At 35.9% G+C, this 12,570-nt stretch overlaps 1 long non-coding RNA gene across 1 annotated transcript in view; it reads right to left on the reverse strand.

The window, feature by feature from the left end:
• LOC106147003 overlaps positions 1–12,570 on the reverse strand; it is a 36,189-nt gene that overhangs the window by 6,739 nt on the left and 16,880 nt on the right. The window contains exon 2 of the long non-coding RNA XR_001231699.1: positions 7,170–7,379. This is a non-coding gene — a long non-coding RNA (uncharacterized LOC106147003). The remainder of the gene's footprint in view (positions 1–7,169; positions 7,380–12,570) is intronic.

The raw sequence follows: 12,570 nt of genomic DNA on the forward strand, positions 1-12,570 counted from the left end.
ACTCAACCTTGGTAATTCATACATATCTAGGAATCTGTCCATTTCTTCTGAGTTTTCTATCCTATGGAAGTAAAGATTTTCAAAGTAGATATTAATGATCTTCTGAATTTCTGTGGAATCTGTAGTAATTTCATCCTTTTCATCCCTTATTGCATGAATCTGAGTTCTTTCTTTCCTTTTTTTGATAATGTTGGTTAGCGGATTATCAATTTTATTTATTCTTTTAAAGAACCAACTCTTCCATTCATTTATTTTTTGGAGGGTTTTCTTTGTCTCAATTGCATTAATTTCTGCCCTGATCATTATAATCTCCTCCCTTGTTTGGGCTTTGGGTTTGACTTGTTTTTCTTCTTCTAAAAGTTTAAGATGCAGCATTAGGCTATTTACTTGTGCTCTTTCTGTTTTCCTTATGTGTGAATTCACCACTATAAATTTTCCTCTGAGGACTGCTTTCATTGCATCCCACAGATTCTGGTAAGTTGAATTTACATTTTCATTTGTTTGTAGGTATTTTTTAATTTCCTCTTCAATTTCTTCTGTGACCCATTGGTTGTTCCGGAAGTTGTTGTTTAATTTGCAAGTGTTTATGGAATTTTTAGAGCTCCTTTTGTGGTTTATTTCCAATTTCATTGCATGGTGGTCAGATAATATGCATGGGATAATTTCAATTCTTTTGCATTTCGGTAGGTATGCTCTATGGGCTAGAATGTGGTCTATTTTAGAGAAAGACCCATGTGCAGCTGAGAAAAATGTGTATTCTGATGTTGTCGGGTGGAACACTCTGTATACATCTACTAAGTCCATTTGTTCACAGCTTTGGTTCAGATATGTTATTTTCTTGCTGATTTTTTTGTCCAGTTGACCTATCTCGTTGTGTCAAAGGAGTGTTGAGGTCCCCTGTTACAATAGTATTGTTAACTATATGGGTTTTCATGCCTGTTAAGATTTGTCTTATATAATTTGGAGCTCCAATATTTGGTGCATACATGTTTATGATTGTAACCTCATCCTCTTGCAGATTTCCCCTGACAAGTACGTAGTGACCTTCTTTATCTCTTTTGATTGTTGTTGGTTTGAAGTTTACATTGTCTGAAAACAGAATTGCTACACCTGCTTTTTTTCTGGGTTCCTGTTGCATGGAGGATTGTTTTTCACCCTTTGACTTTTAGTCTATGGATTTCCTTTTGAATAAAATGTGTTTCCTGTATACAGCTTATTATTGGATTTTGTGTTTTAATCCACTCTGTCAGTCAGTTTCTTTTGACTGGAGAATTGAGGCCATTTACATTTATAGTTATAACTGATATGTGTTGATTTATCATTGTCATGTTATTTACTTGCATTGGTGTCCTACTTTTTCTACCTGTTTACTTGCTTCCTCTTCTTGATGTTTCCTTTCTTCTGTTGTTCTTGAAATTGCTGTCAGATTTTCTCTGTCTAGAATATCTTTTAGTACTCTTTGTAATGCTGGTTTGGCACTCGTGAAGTTCTTCAATTGTTCTTTGTAGTGAAAATATTGATTTCTCCATTGAATTTGAGGGATAGTTTGACAGGGTACATCAATCTTGCTTGGAAGCTGTTTTGTCTCAGGACCTGTAATACTTCACTCCAAGCTCTTCTCGATTTGATAGCTTGTGCTGAGTAGTCTGCTGTGATTCTGATGGGCTTTCCTTTATAGGTAATCTGTTTCTTTTCTCTAGCAGCTTTTAATATTCTGTTCATTTGCTGGAGATCTGGGAACTAGACTATTATATGTCTGGGTGTAGTTATGTTTTGGTTATGTTGTTGGAGTTGCATTTGCCTCATTTCCCTGTATATCAAGTTCTGTTTCCATATATGGGAAATTTTCTGCTATTATTTCTGCAAAAATTGTTTTTATGTCAGTTGTGTTGCCTCTGCTGTTTCATTGACTCCTATTAGTCGTACATTATTCCTCTCTGCCTCGTCTTGCAGCTGTTGAATTGAATTTTCCTGAATCTTTGTTGACTTTATGAGATCCTTTCTTTCACAGTCACTAGCTGCCATTTTGTCTTCAGAGTCTGAAATTCTATCTTTGGCTTCATTCAAGTGTTTTTGGCAGATTTCAATGGAAGTTCTTTTTTCCTGGAAGTCTCTTTGAATGTGGTTCAAGTGTTCTAACTCCTTTCTATATTTTTCATTTAAAGCTTCTGTCCATTGCCTTTGTTCTTCTATTCTCTTATATGTTTCTTCTTCACGTGTTTTGAGCTGTACTTTCATTATTATTGTCATTTCATTTTTTGCCTGAGAGATTATTTCTGATCTCATCTCTTCTATGGCCTTATGGAGTTGTTTGGTTATTTCCATTGCAATAGTTTCAGCTATTTCAGGCATGTGTTTACCAAGTTCTCCTATGTCGATGTCTCCTGGACTTGTTCTGAGTGGGGTGGAGTTCTGGGATTGTGTTTTAGTTCTTTGTTTTGTCATGTTTGATACCAGATGCAGAAAGCCCAGTTTCCTCTTCAGTGGCTATGCAGCAAAGGCTGCTAGTGTCCCTAGTTTTCATGTTGGTCAGATTTGCCCCTCACTGTCCACTGAGAAGCTCTACTTAGTCTGGAGTTTTCCGACAGTTGTTGATTTGTATCTAGTTATCCCAGGTCTCAGACCCAGGCATCAGTGTCAGCTGATGGCAGACCATCCAATCCAGCATCCCCTTGCATTTCAGGACAGGTACACAGCCCATACTCAGGTTGCACTGGTGTGACAATCCCAGTCCAGTGGACCTATGTCCCCAAGAAGTTCAGGGTACAGGCAAAACCTGGACACAAACTTCAGGGTCAACAGTTTGTGAACCACCTGATTCTATGTCTTCAGTCTGTTCAGGACTCATGTAGGAACCAGTTGTGGGCTAGACCAACAGCAATCACAGACTGCCTGTGCCTGTGACCCCCACAGGGGGCCTGGGTGCAGGTAAAGCATGGACTTGAACCACAGGACTAGCAGCTCTTGGAGAGCTCGCTCACTCGGCGCAGGGCTTGCCCAGGGAGGGCTCACACGAATGGTGAGAGCAGTCCCTGGGCCTTCTGAGTGAGGACCTCCTGTCTGCCATGGGTGCATGGACAGCAGAGACTCACACTGTAATGGTGGCAGGGTCCTAATAACTTCTTTTTAGAGAAAAAAATCAAATATTTTTCTTATATCAATTTTTAGTAGCATTTGACACTATAAATGACCTTCACATTTCAAGTTTTGTCTTCTTTTGTCTTCTGTGACACTGTCCTCTGTGTACCTATACTTTCTTCAATCCCTTATCTCCATCTCTCTCTGTCTCTCTCCCTCTCTGTCTCTGTCTCTCTCTCTCCCATCTGCCACCAAAATCACATTTGTTGGAAATATTTCTTTGATTCATACCCCTGATTGCATTTTGTATCATTCACATCATTTCTTACAGTAGCCTCTGAGGTTTTTACTTTCTTGGCTTTGATTACTATATACATTACCAAGTTTTTAGAAGAGAAGTGACATACAATTGTGGTAAAGATAAGTGATACTACAGTCAGATAGCCTTGAGTTCAAATCACAGCTCCACCTCTTGGTAGCTGTGTGAACTTCTGTAAAATATTCCACTTCAGTGAATCTCAAGTTAATCATTTGGAGAACTAATAACATATGTCAATTTGATAACACCATTATATTAATTTTTTGCTATATATAAATTTCTTAGTCCCAGATCTGTAACATTTAATTACTGGATGAGTGAAATCAATTGTTATTAACTATTAAATGCCTGGCTCTAGCTCAGCCATTGTTTTTAAACTCCAATACTCTGTATTTGAAGTCTAATTGAAATCTGTTAGAATTCTTCAATCAACATAAACTCAATATGCACCTAAATGTACTTATTTTCTTCTCTGATAAACCTGTTACTTCATTCTATTCTCTCTTTCAGTTACTGGTGGCAGACACGACCTGTTTGATCAAGCCAGACCAGCACCTTTTGCTAGAGTTTTTCTGTTGTTTACATGTAATCAGGCACATTTTCTTGTCTCTTCTCTTGTATGAATGTTTTCTGTCAACAATTCATATATTTAAAAATATTGCTTGAATTCATATATTCCAGCATTCTTGGATATATGGAGGATATATGACAGATATATTTACTGCTTGGACTCAAGTAGAAAATAAAAATCAAGTGATAGCATAAAGAAATGAACAATTACATCCACATTCTTCAAGTCTCAGTGAATGATGTATTGAAGCTACCTTTACCTCCCCTCTTATTTCCTCTTGCCTTCCCTAATCCTCTCCTTTCCCTCATTTCTGCAACAGGTAGGTAATTCTTACCAAATAATCTTTCTAAAACTGAAATATAATTATGTCACTTCCCTGCTTACATTCTTTCCCCTGGCCTGTAGGAAAATATTAAATTGTTTAACATGATTTTACAAGGTTCAGTGTGATCAGGTTTCTCATTACCACCTCAGTCTCATCATTTTTACACTCTTAACCCCCTTGATAATTTAATCATTACAGAATTATCTTAGTTATTGGAAAATACTACATCATCTCTTGGCCAGTGAACATTGAATGAGGTGTCCCCTCCCTCAATATGCTTTTGCTCCAAGTTCTGTCATTATTGATCACGTTCTCTTTGTACCCCATACTGAAGCTTATCTCAACCATAACTGACGTATATTCATCCTTCAGATTTCAAACTTGGGCTTATATTGGTGCATATGCTCTTAAAATTTTTAATGATAAACAAAAACATAATATTTGCACTTATGTATGAGGTATAATGTGATGTTTCAATACATGTATACTTTGCATAATGATTAAATCAGGTTAAACATATCTATGTCCACAAACATCATTTCCTTATTGTTAAAATATTCAAAATCATTTCCCCTAGCATTTTAAAATATATAGTAAATTATCATTATTTATACTTACCACACTGTACAATTTAATAAGGCTTCTTACTTTCTAGTGCTCATTGACCAAACTCTCTCTCCTCTCTGGCAACATTCATTCTACTTTATTTGCTGTCCAAAAACACATATTACTTTGACACAGACTACTCTTGAAATGGCTCATGTACTGGAGATTCAATTCAAGATTAGCTAGCACCACTGATTGGGTTTTGACCAGAAGCAGCACTAACATCAAGGCAGGATAGCACATTCAAGGATCTGCTCACATTTCCAGGCAGAAATCAAAGACAGCCCTTTGATGACATATCCACAGTGACCTCAAGACCTCTTGCTAGGTCTCACTTATCAAAAGATAGTGTGAATAGTGTATGGAAGAGCTTATACTTAGCCCTTAGTTGTGCTAAACTCTGTTCTAAGTGTCTTACATACATTTATCATTTAATGCTCACCATTTAGTAGGATATATCAGCAGCTACTATACAAGATCCTATTGTGGGGAAAACTAGTCACAGAAAGATAAAAGAATTTGCCTAAATCATATAATGAAGTATCAACAGAAGCCAGAATTTGAATGTAGATAATATGATTCCTGTTAAGTACTGGACAATACTATCATTGCAATTGAACTACATTGTAAGTAGGCAGTGAATTCCAAGAGAAAGCCCACCATATCCCTATAGTATCACAGAGTGGAGACAAAATGACACGTGGACTAGAAACATCATTCAATTTGCCTCATATCTCAATAGACAGCCTTCATAGTTTTTCTAAATCTCTTTCACTATTTTCATCTCAAATATTCAAAAATATTCTATTTACCTGAAGTACATTCTTATTTTGTACATTAAGGTAACTAGTGAATGAGAAGACAAAATAGATAAGCTTTCAGCCTTCATTACTTCTAGAAATATGAAAGATAAACAAGCCCCTCAGGTTGTATTATTACTTCACAAAGTTAATTAACTTGTAAAAAAGATAATAAATTCTCACAAATATAAAGAGCATAGCACCATGTTTCATTGAATTAGTTATGTTGTCTAAGCATCAATAACTCAATTTGTAGTTAATCACATGCTTCAGCTTTTGTTTATTTTGAAAATGCTTGCATATATTCCTAATTTCAATAAGGAACTAAAATGCATTTTGACATTTTATGCAATTATTATCATCTTCATCTACTACATGAACTAAATATGTTCATGGATGTATCTAAAATATGTAACTGAGAACAGAATAAGAACACATAAGAAAAAAGAGTTACGTGTTTTGTGTAACAATATCTGATGCACTGTCTCTCAGACAAATGAAGCTGAAGACAGATGAATAGTTGATATTTTCAAGAAGTGAATCTTTGTGATAAAAAAATGCTTGCATAAGTGCTCTTTACAAAGCATCATTTTCCTCTCACACTCCCCAGTGAAACTATTTAAAGTGTGTGCAATGACTATTGCATCCATTCTTCCTACCCATTTTATCACTAACCCTGACATTCTAATTTACAGCTAAACAGTTGACATTTCTCTAAAGGAACTAGTGATTCCTTATGAGTTTATCTACTAGTCTTTAACTGATTTTTTCCTAGTATTTTCTGTTCTAGACTAAACTATCAACTATATTCTCAAAAAAATTTTTTGCTCCTTCAACTTCCATGAAAATTGTTTTCTCTTATATTTCTTCTACCCTCCTTTTCTATCTCCTTGGTTATTACCTTTTTTCTCTGCTGAGAAATGAAATCTAGGCATACTAAAGTTGGCAACGTGACTTCAAGTTTCTAATTCTACATATACCCACCCCGAATTATAATTCCTCCATTCCAATGGCATTATTGGTCACTGATTTCCTTTTGACTCTGGTTTGTAGTTTCTCACTACTTGGTTCTAGGTTATCATGTGCCCATGGTAATTTCTTCTTAACTATCATCATCAGAAACTCAGTATAAACCTAACAATTTTAAAATATACTTTTTACTATAAAAAGTGTATACATAGCCCAAGTACCAAGACTGTAGTGCATATCTTAGTGATATTTTATGAACTGAACATGAGGATCACTGGAACTCACAAATCAAAAAAATAATGCATAAGCAGCATACAGAATGTCCTTGCTTTGCTCACTATTAGTTAGTGTCCTTTGCAAAATAATGACTATCAAGACTTATAAAAAACAGTGTAGGGAATTCGCTGGTCTCTCGGTGTACCCCAGGTAGGATCAGCAGTGGCTATGAGGAAAATAAAAACAAGAGACAAAAGCTGGGGTCAGGTGGGGTAACCTCCTTACCTTGGAGGGCAGAGGACTGAACAACAACAGCAGGGATGTTAATTTACACCCTTGCAAAGTTAGTATGATGACAGACAAGATTGCCAAGCATCTAATGACTCAGTTGTCCCTGAAGGATGCTTTTCTTAAGACTGATGTAGGTTGCCTGCTTGAGGCGTTTTGGCTCTGTCTGCCCTCACACATATGGCCACTTTCCCGGTCCAGCCGCTCCTGACAAAGAAGAGTTTGGCCTGTGTTAGTATTTAACTAGAATCATAAAGCATATGTGCTCATGCTATTACTTTTTTTTCACTTGTCATTATGTTTGAGATGTCTGTATGATGTCGAGTATAGTAGCATTTTAATGCTACTATTATTACAAATTATAAGTAATATTCTGTTACATAAATATAATTACTTTTTAAATTCAAATTATAGTGGATGGACATTTGAATAGTTCCTGGTTTGGAATTACTATATGAGTGCTGATGTAAACATTCTTGTTCTTTTTTAGTAAACAATATTTTTGTCATTTTACACGGTGCTTATTGAAACTACTGAGGATACATATATATATATATCTTTAATCTTGCCAAAATTGGATCATTATCTTACACTATATGAGAAAGTCAATTTAAAGTGGATCAAAGACCTTAGCATAAAATCTGAAATTCCTAGAAAAACATAGGTGAAATTTTTTATGACATTGCTTTTGACAATGATTTTATTAAAATTACACCAAAATCATAGGCAAAAAAGCAAAAATAAACAAAGAAACTACATCTAACTAAAAAGCTAGAAAATAGCAATGGAAATAATCAAAATGAAAGTAAATGTGTTAATTGGAGGAAAACATTAGCAAACTGTATATCCGATGAGTATTTAATGTCAAAGGATATAAGTAACTCCCAAAATTTAATATTTAAAAAAACAAAATAACTCAATCAAAAAAGAATAAACACTTTCCCAAAGATATACAAATGGCCAAGAGTATATGAAATATAGTCAAAAATCACTACTTATCACAGAAGTATAAGTCAAAACTCAATAATTTTGTGAAAATTAGCAAAATTATAGACTAGGAGGTACCATTCTTGCAACTTTATAGAAACAATGATTTAACAACTACCTGCCAGAGAAACAGCTCTAAGAGAGCTCCAGTGTACAAGTGGGATTGCATTTGAAAAAAAACTATTGCAGATCAAAGAAATAATTGGCAGAATAAAAAAGTAACCCCTGTAATATGAGAAAATATTTGTAATTTGACAAAAATTATGTAATCTCTTTTGCTAATATCCAAATCATAGTAGGAATCCCTGAAATTTAAAAACAGAAAAGCAAATTATCTGATTGAAAGATAGGCAAAGGACTTGAGTAGATATTTTGCAAAAGAAACCATACAAATGGATGTAAGCAAATGAGAAGACTCTCACCACCCTCATCCTCAAGAAGATGGAAATGTAGATTATAATGGGACACCACCTTATCTGTCATGATGGTTATTATAAAAGAGATAATTCTGACAACTCTACAGTAGTGATATCAGAGAAAAGAAACAGCATTAGCAAAACACACACACACACACACACACACACACACACACACCCTTGACACAAAGTGATTGCTGTGATTCAGGTAAGTAATAAAGAAAATTTGAAGAAGTGCACAGATTTAAGCAACATTTTAGAAGCAGAATTTACTGAACTTGTTGGCAAATTACATAGAGAGTGATGATTTGTCATTAGGAAGAAGTGTTAAATAAATTTAAAGGTTTCCATATTAGAGCATGGTGAGTAGAATTACGAAGATAAAACCATTTGATTGTAAACATACTGAGTTCGAGTTGACTACGAGACTTAAATTTAGAAAATGAAACTACATCTCCAGAGTTGAGGCATCACATGTACAACAAAGAATGTCAGATGGAAGACATCAATATATATGCAAGAATGAAATGCTGGTTACCAATGAAATGACTACAGAAGGAGCATAAAATATGAAGAAAGATGACTGAATTCCAAACTGAGTTGAACATTTTACATTTAGATGTGTAAATGATTTTGAGTTAATTTTTGTGAAAACCACAAGATCTCTTTCTAGATTCATTTTTAAAGTTTTGCATCTGAATATCCTGTTATTCCAGCATAATTTGATAACTACCATTGCTCCACTGTATTGCCTTTGCTCCCTAGTCAAAGATCAATTGACTGTATTTGTGGGCATCTATTTATTGGCTACTGGCTCTGCTCTAATTTATGTATTTCTCTATTTTGTCATCAGCCACACTGTCTTGAGTGGTGTAGCTTTATAGTAAGACTTTACATTCACCAGCTTTACTCCCTCCTTTGTTCTTCTCCTTCAATACTATGTTGGCTTTTCCAGATCTGTGTCCTTTCTGTGTAATCACTGGGATGTAATCAGTTTATTAGCAACCTTAAAATAATTCGTTGAGATTTCATTTCCATGGCATCTCTGCAAATGAGTTTTAAAAGAACTGATATGATGGCAATAGCACTGCATGTTGTAATACTGCATTATTTCAAATGTCATTTCAAAATTTACCCACTTTGTAAACTGCAGGGCACCAGATAATAAAAAATCTAATATTATAGTTTAACATAGAGTCATGTTTTAAATTTACCATTCAAATAAGTTGGACTTGGAGCATATCACGTAACCTCTTTGCACCTCTGCTTTCTCATCAATAAATATTTGTGACAGGAAACACTAACTAATGCCTTGGTTTGTGATTTCCCTTCACACTCTTTCATTCTGCAGTTTAATCGACTGTTTTTGCTCTTCATACTACCTCAGAGAAGAAATGTGACACCCATGAAAAGACATAACACAAAGAATCTGCCCATTTTTAATTTATGTTTTCCACATAGTAAATCATTAAAAATGTCTGGAATGCAAAATGTGGGAATTGAATATAGTGCTTAACCAACAATATTATGGAAACTTGATTTCCCAGGGCAAATTCAATGGTGCAGGGGAGGGAGAAAATATGCAGAGAGATCAACAAGTGGGAGAAGAGAGATGGAGACACAGAGAGACAGACACACACAGAGACATAGAGACAGACAGAGATAGCAGAGAAATGCTAATTAAAACAACTAAAAGGTACAGGCAGATAACTCTGTCTGCTCACAAGCAACTAAAATGTGATGCTAAACCATCTGAACTCTTCTCTACAAAATAAATCTTAAGAAAATGACAAAAATTGCTTGAAAGAGAATGAATTCATGTCATCATTATCAGAGAAAAAAGGTCTAGTTGCAGACACAACTATGAGAACTTCCTAAGTAAACGTTTCTCCAGTATGACAGGAGCAGAGTTCTTAGTATTTTTTATACCTAGGACTCTTTATCTTTATTCTGTTAGCTTCCATGTATCTTAACAATAAATTATTGTCATGGTTTGGGGCTTTTGCAAAGCACAATATAATACAGGACACGTATTTTATAAGATTATTTATAATAGTCACCCAAAGAATTATATACAAAAGAGTGTTTCACAGATCTGTACTGGGAAGGCCCAAAGGTCAGTGGTATAATCTAGAAAGTCTGTGCCAGAGAGATGAAGGATCTCTCTAGCTGGCTGAGATATCTACACTGGAGCCAGGAAGCAATGCTCAAAGTGAAAAACAATACTCATAGTGTGGTACCCTGAAAAGTACCACAGCCATCCTCAGCAACAGTGAGGTCCCAACCTCCTCTGATGATGAGGAAAGCTGAGTTCCCATCAGGAAAGCCAACATGACAAGCTACTCCAGGAGACTGAGCAGTGCACCATCTTTCCTTCTGAAGCCAAGAAGCAATGCTCAAAGTGCAGACTAGAGCTCCCCCAAAGTGAACCATAGCCATTCTCAGTGACAAGGTCCTGAGCTCCTCTTCTGATAACAGCCAAGCTCATCAGGAAAGCCAGCATGACAAGATCGTCCAGCAGAATAGACCAAGAGAACCAGCATCTCCCTAACAGCTTCTTAGAGAAAAGGGATGAATCAAGGAGGTATTATCTATCTTAAGTGATGTAAATGTTAATGAAAATCTATAATCAATAATTAAAAAGTCTTATTTGTTATGAAAACTATTAACTAAATAATCACTTTGATTTACCAAAAGCCTAGACTATCGGGCTGTACTGGTAGCAAGAGGAAGAATATGTTATTGGTTGAATTAAATACAAAGATCGGTTGAAGTCCATACCCGAAGTACCTCATAACGGGGACTTCTGGAAATAGGGTCAATGCCTAAGGAACTAGTGAATTAAATGAAGTCATACTGCCTTAGGGCGAGCCCCTAGTTGGCATCATGGCATCATGTGAAGGAAGAATTCCACAGAGGAATAATGCATGTGACAATGATGTGGCATTATGATTCATATTTAAAATGACCCCCAAAATTCTCATGTGTTCAGAGGTGGGTCTTTCAGAATTATAGGGGTCCTATACTCAGTGAGTTAACCCACTGCTGAGTGCATGGTGGAATGTGTGGCTACAGGGTGAGGCCTGGTTGGCCAGAATGGGTTATTAAAGTCTTGCCTTTGGAGTCCCTCTGCCTCTCTCTGTCTCTGCCCCCCCCACACACACACTGTTTGCTGTGGATTGCGTAGCTTTCCTCCACTAGGCCCTCTGTTATGCCATTTCTGCCTTCGAGCCAAGCAGCCACGGACTGAAACCTCTGAAATTGTGAGCCAGAACAAACCTTTCTCTTTTATGTGTGTCAGATACGTTGTCAAAATAATGGAAATGGTGACAAATAAAGATGGTGACAGATTATTTTGTGCTGCATGTCAGAGGATACTGAAGATTACCAGTAACTCACAAGATGCTACAAACAAGCAAAACAAGTTTCTTACAGATTTCACCAAGGAGTATTTCCTTTCAGTGCTTTGATTTTGGCCTTTTAACCTCCAGAACTATAGTACAATAAATTTGTGTTGTTTTTAAGCTACTTTGGCTTTGTGATGCTCTGCTATGGCAGCCTGAGGAAAATATGTAGACCTTCTTTTAAATGAAAAATGCAAGTGCCATGGAGCATTGCAACTGCTCCTTAATGCTGTGTGACAGATTAAAAAGAGTACTGAATGGAATTGCTAAGTTTTAAGTTTAAGTGATGGGCTTAAATCTAAAGAACTTCTATGATATGTTAAAACACCTATTCTCACCTCTAGGTGCAGACAGGTAGCTGAAAAGCAAAGGCAGAGATTAATCTCAGAAGTTGCTGATTTATACTGACAGTTGAATTTGCAGGTATGTTCTGTCATTTTGTATAGGACACGGCATTGTTCTGGTTAAACTGAGACCCTACAACCTAGAAAGTATATATTTGGATATCTAAATGGCATGATGTACTCTAATGTTTCCTGACAACCACATAAGTCCTTCTGTGTGAAAATTGCTTTCCCATTGTTTAAAATC

Source organism: Chinchilla lanigera, unplaced genomic scaffold (assembly GCF_000276665.1).
Source record: "Chinchilla lanigera isolate Chin_1 unplaced genomic scaffold, ChiLan1.0 scaffold00006, whole genome shotgun sequence".
Classification (NCBI taxonomy): domain Eukaryota; kingdom Metazoa; phylum Chordata; class Mammalia; order Rodentia; family Chinchillidae; genus Chinchilla; species Chinchilla lanigera.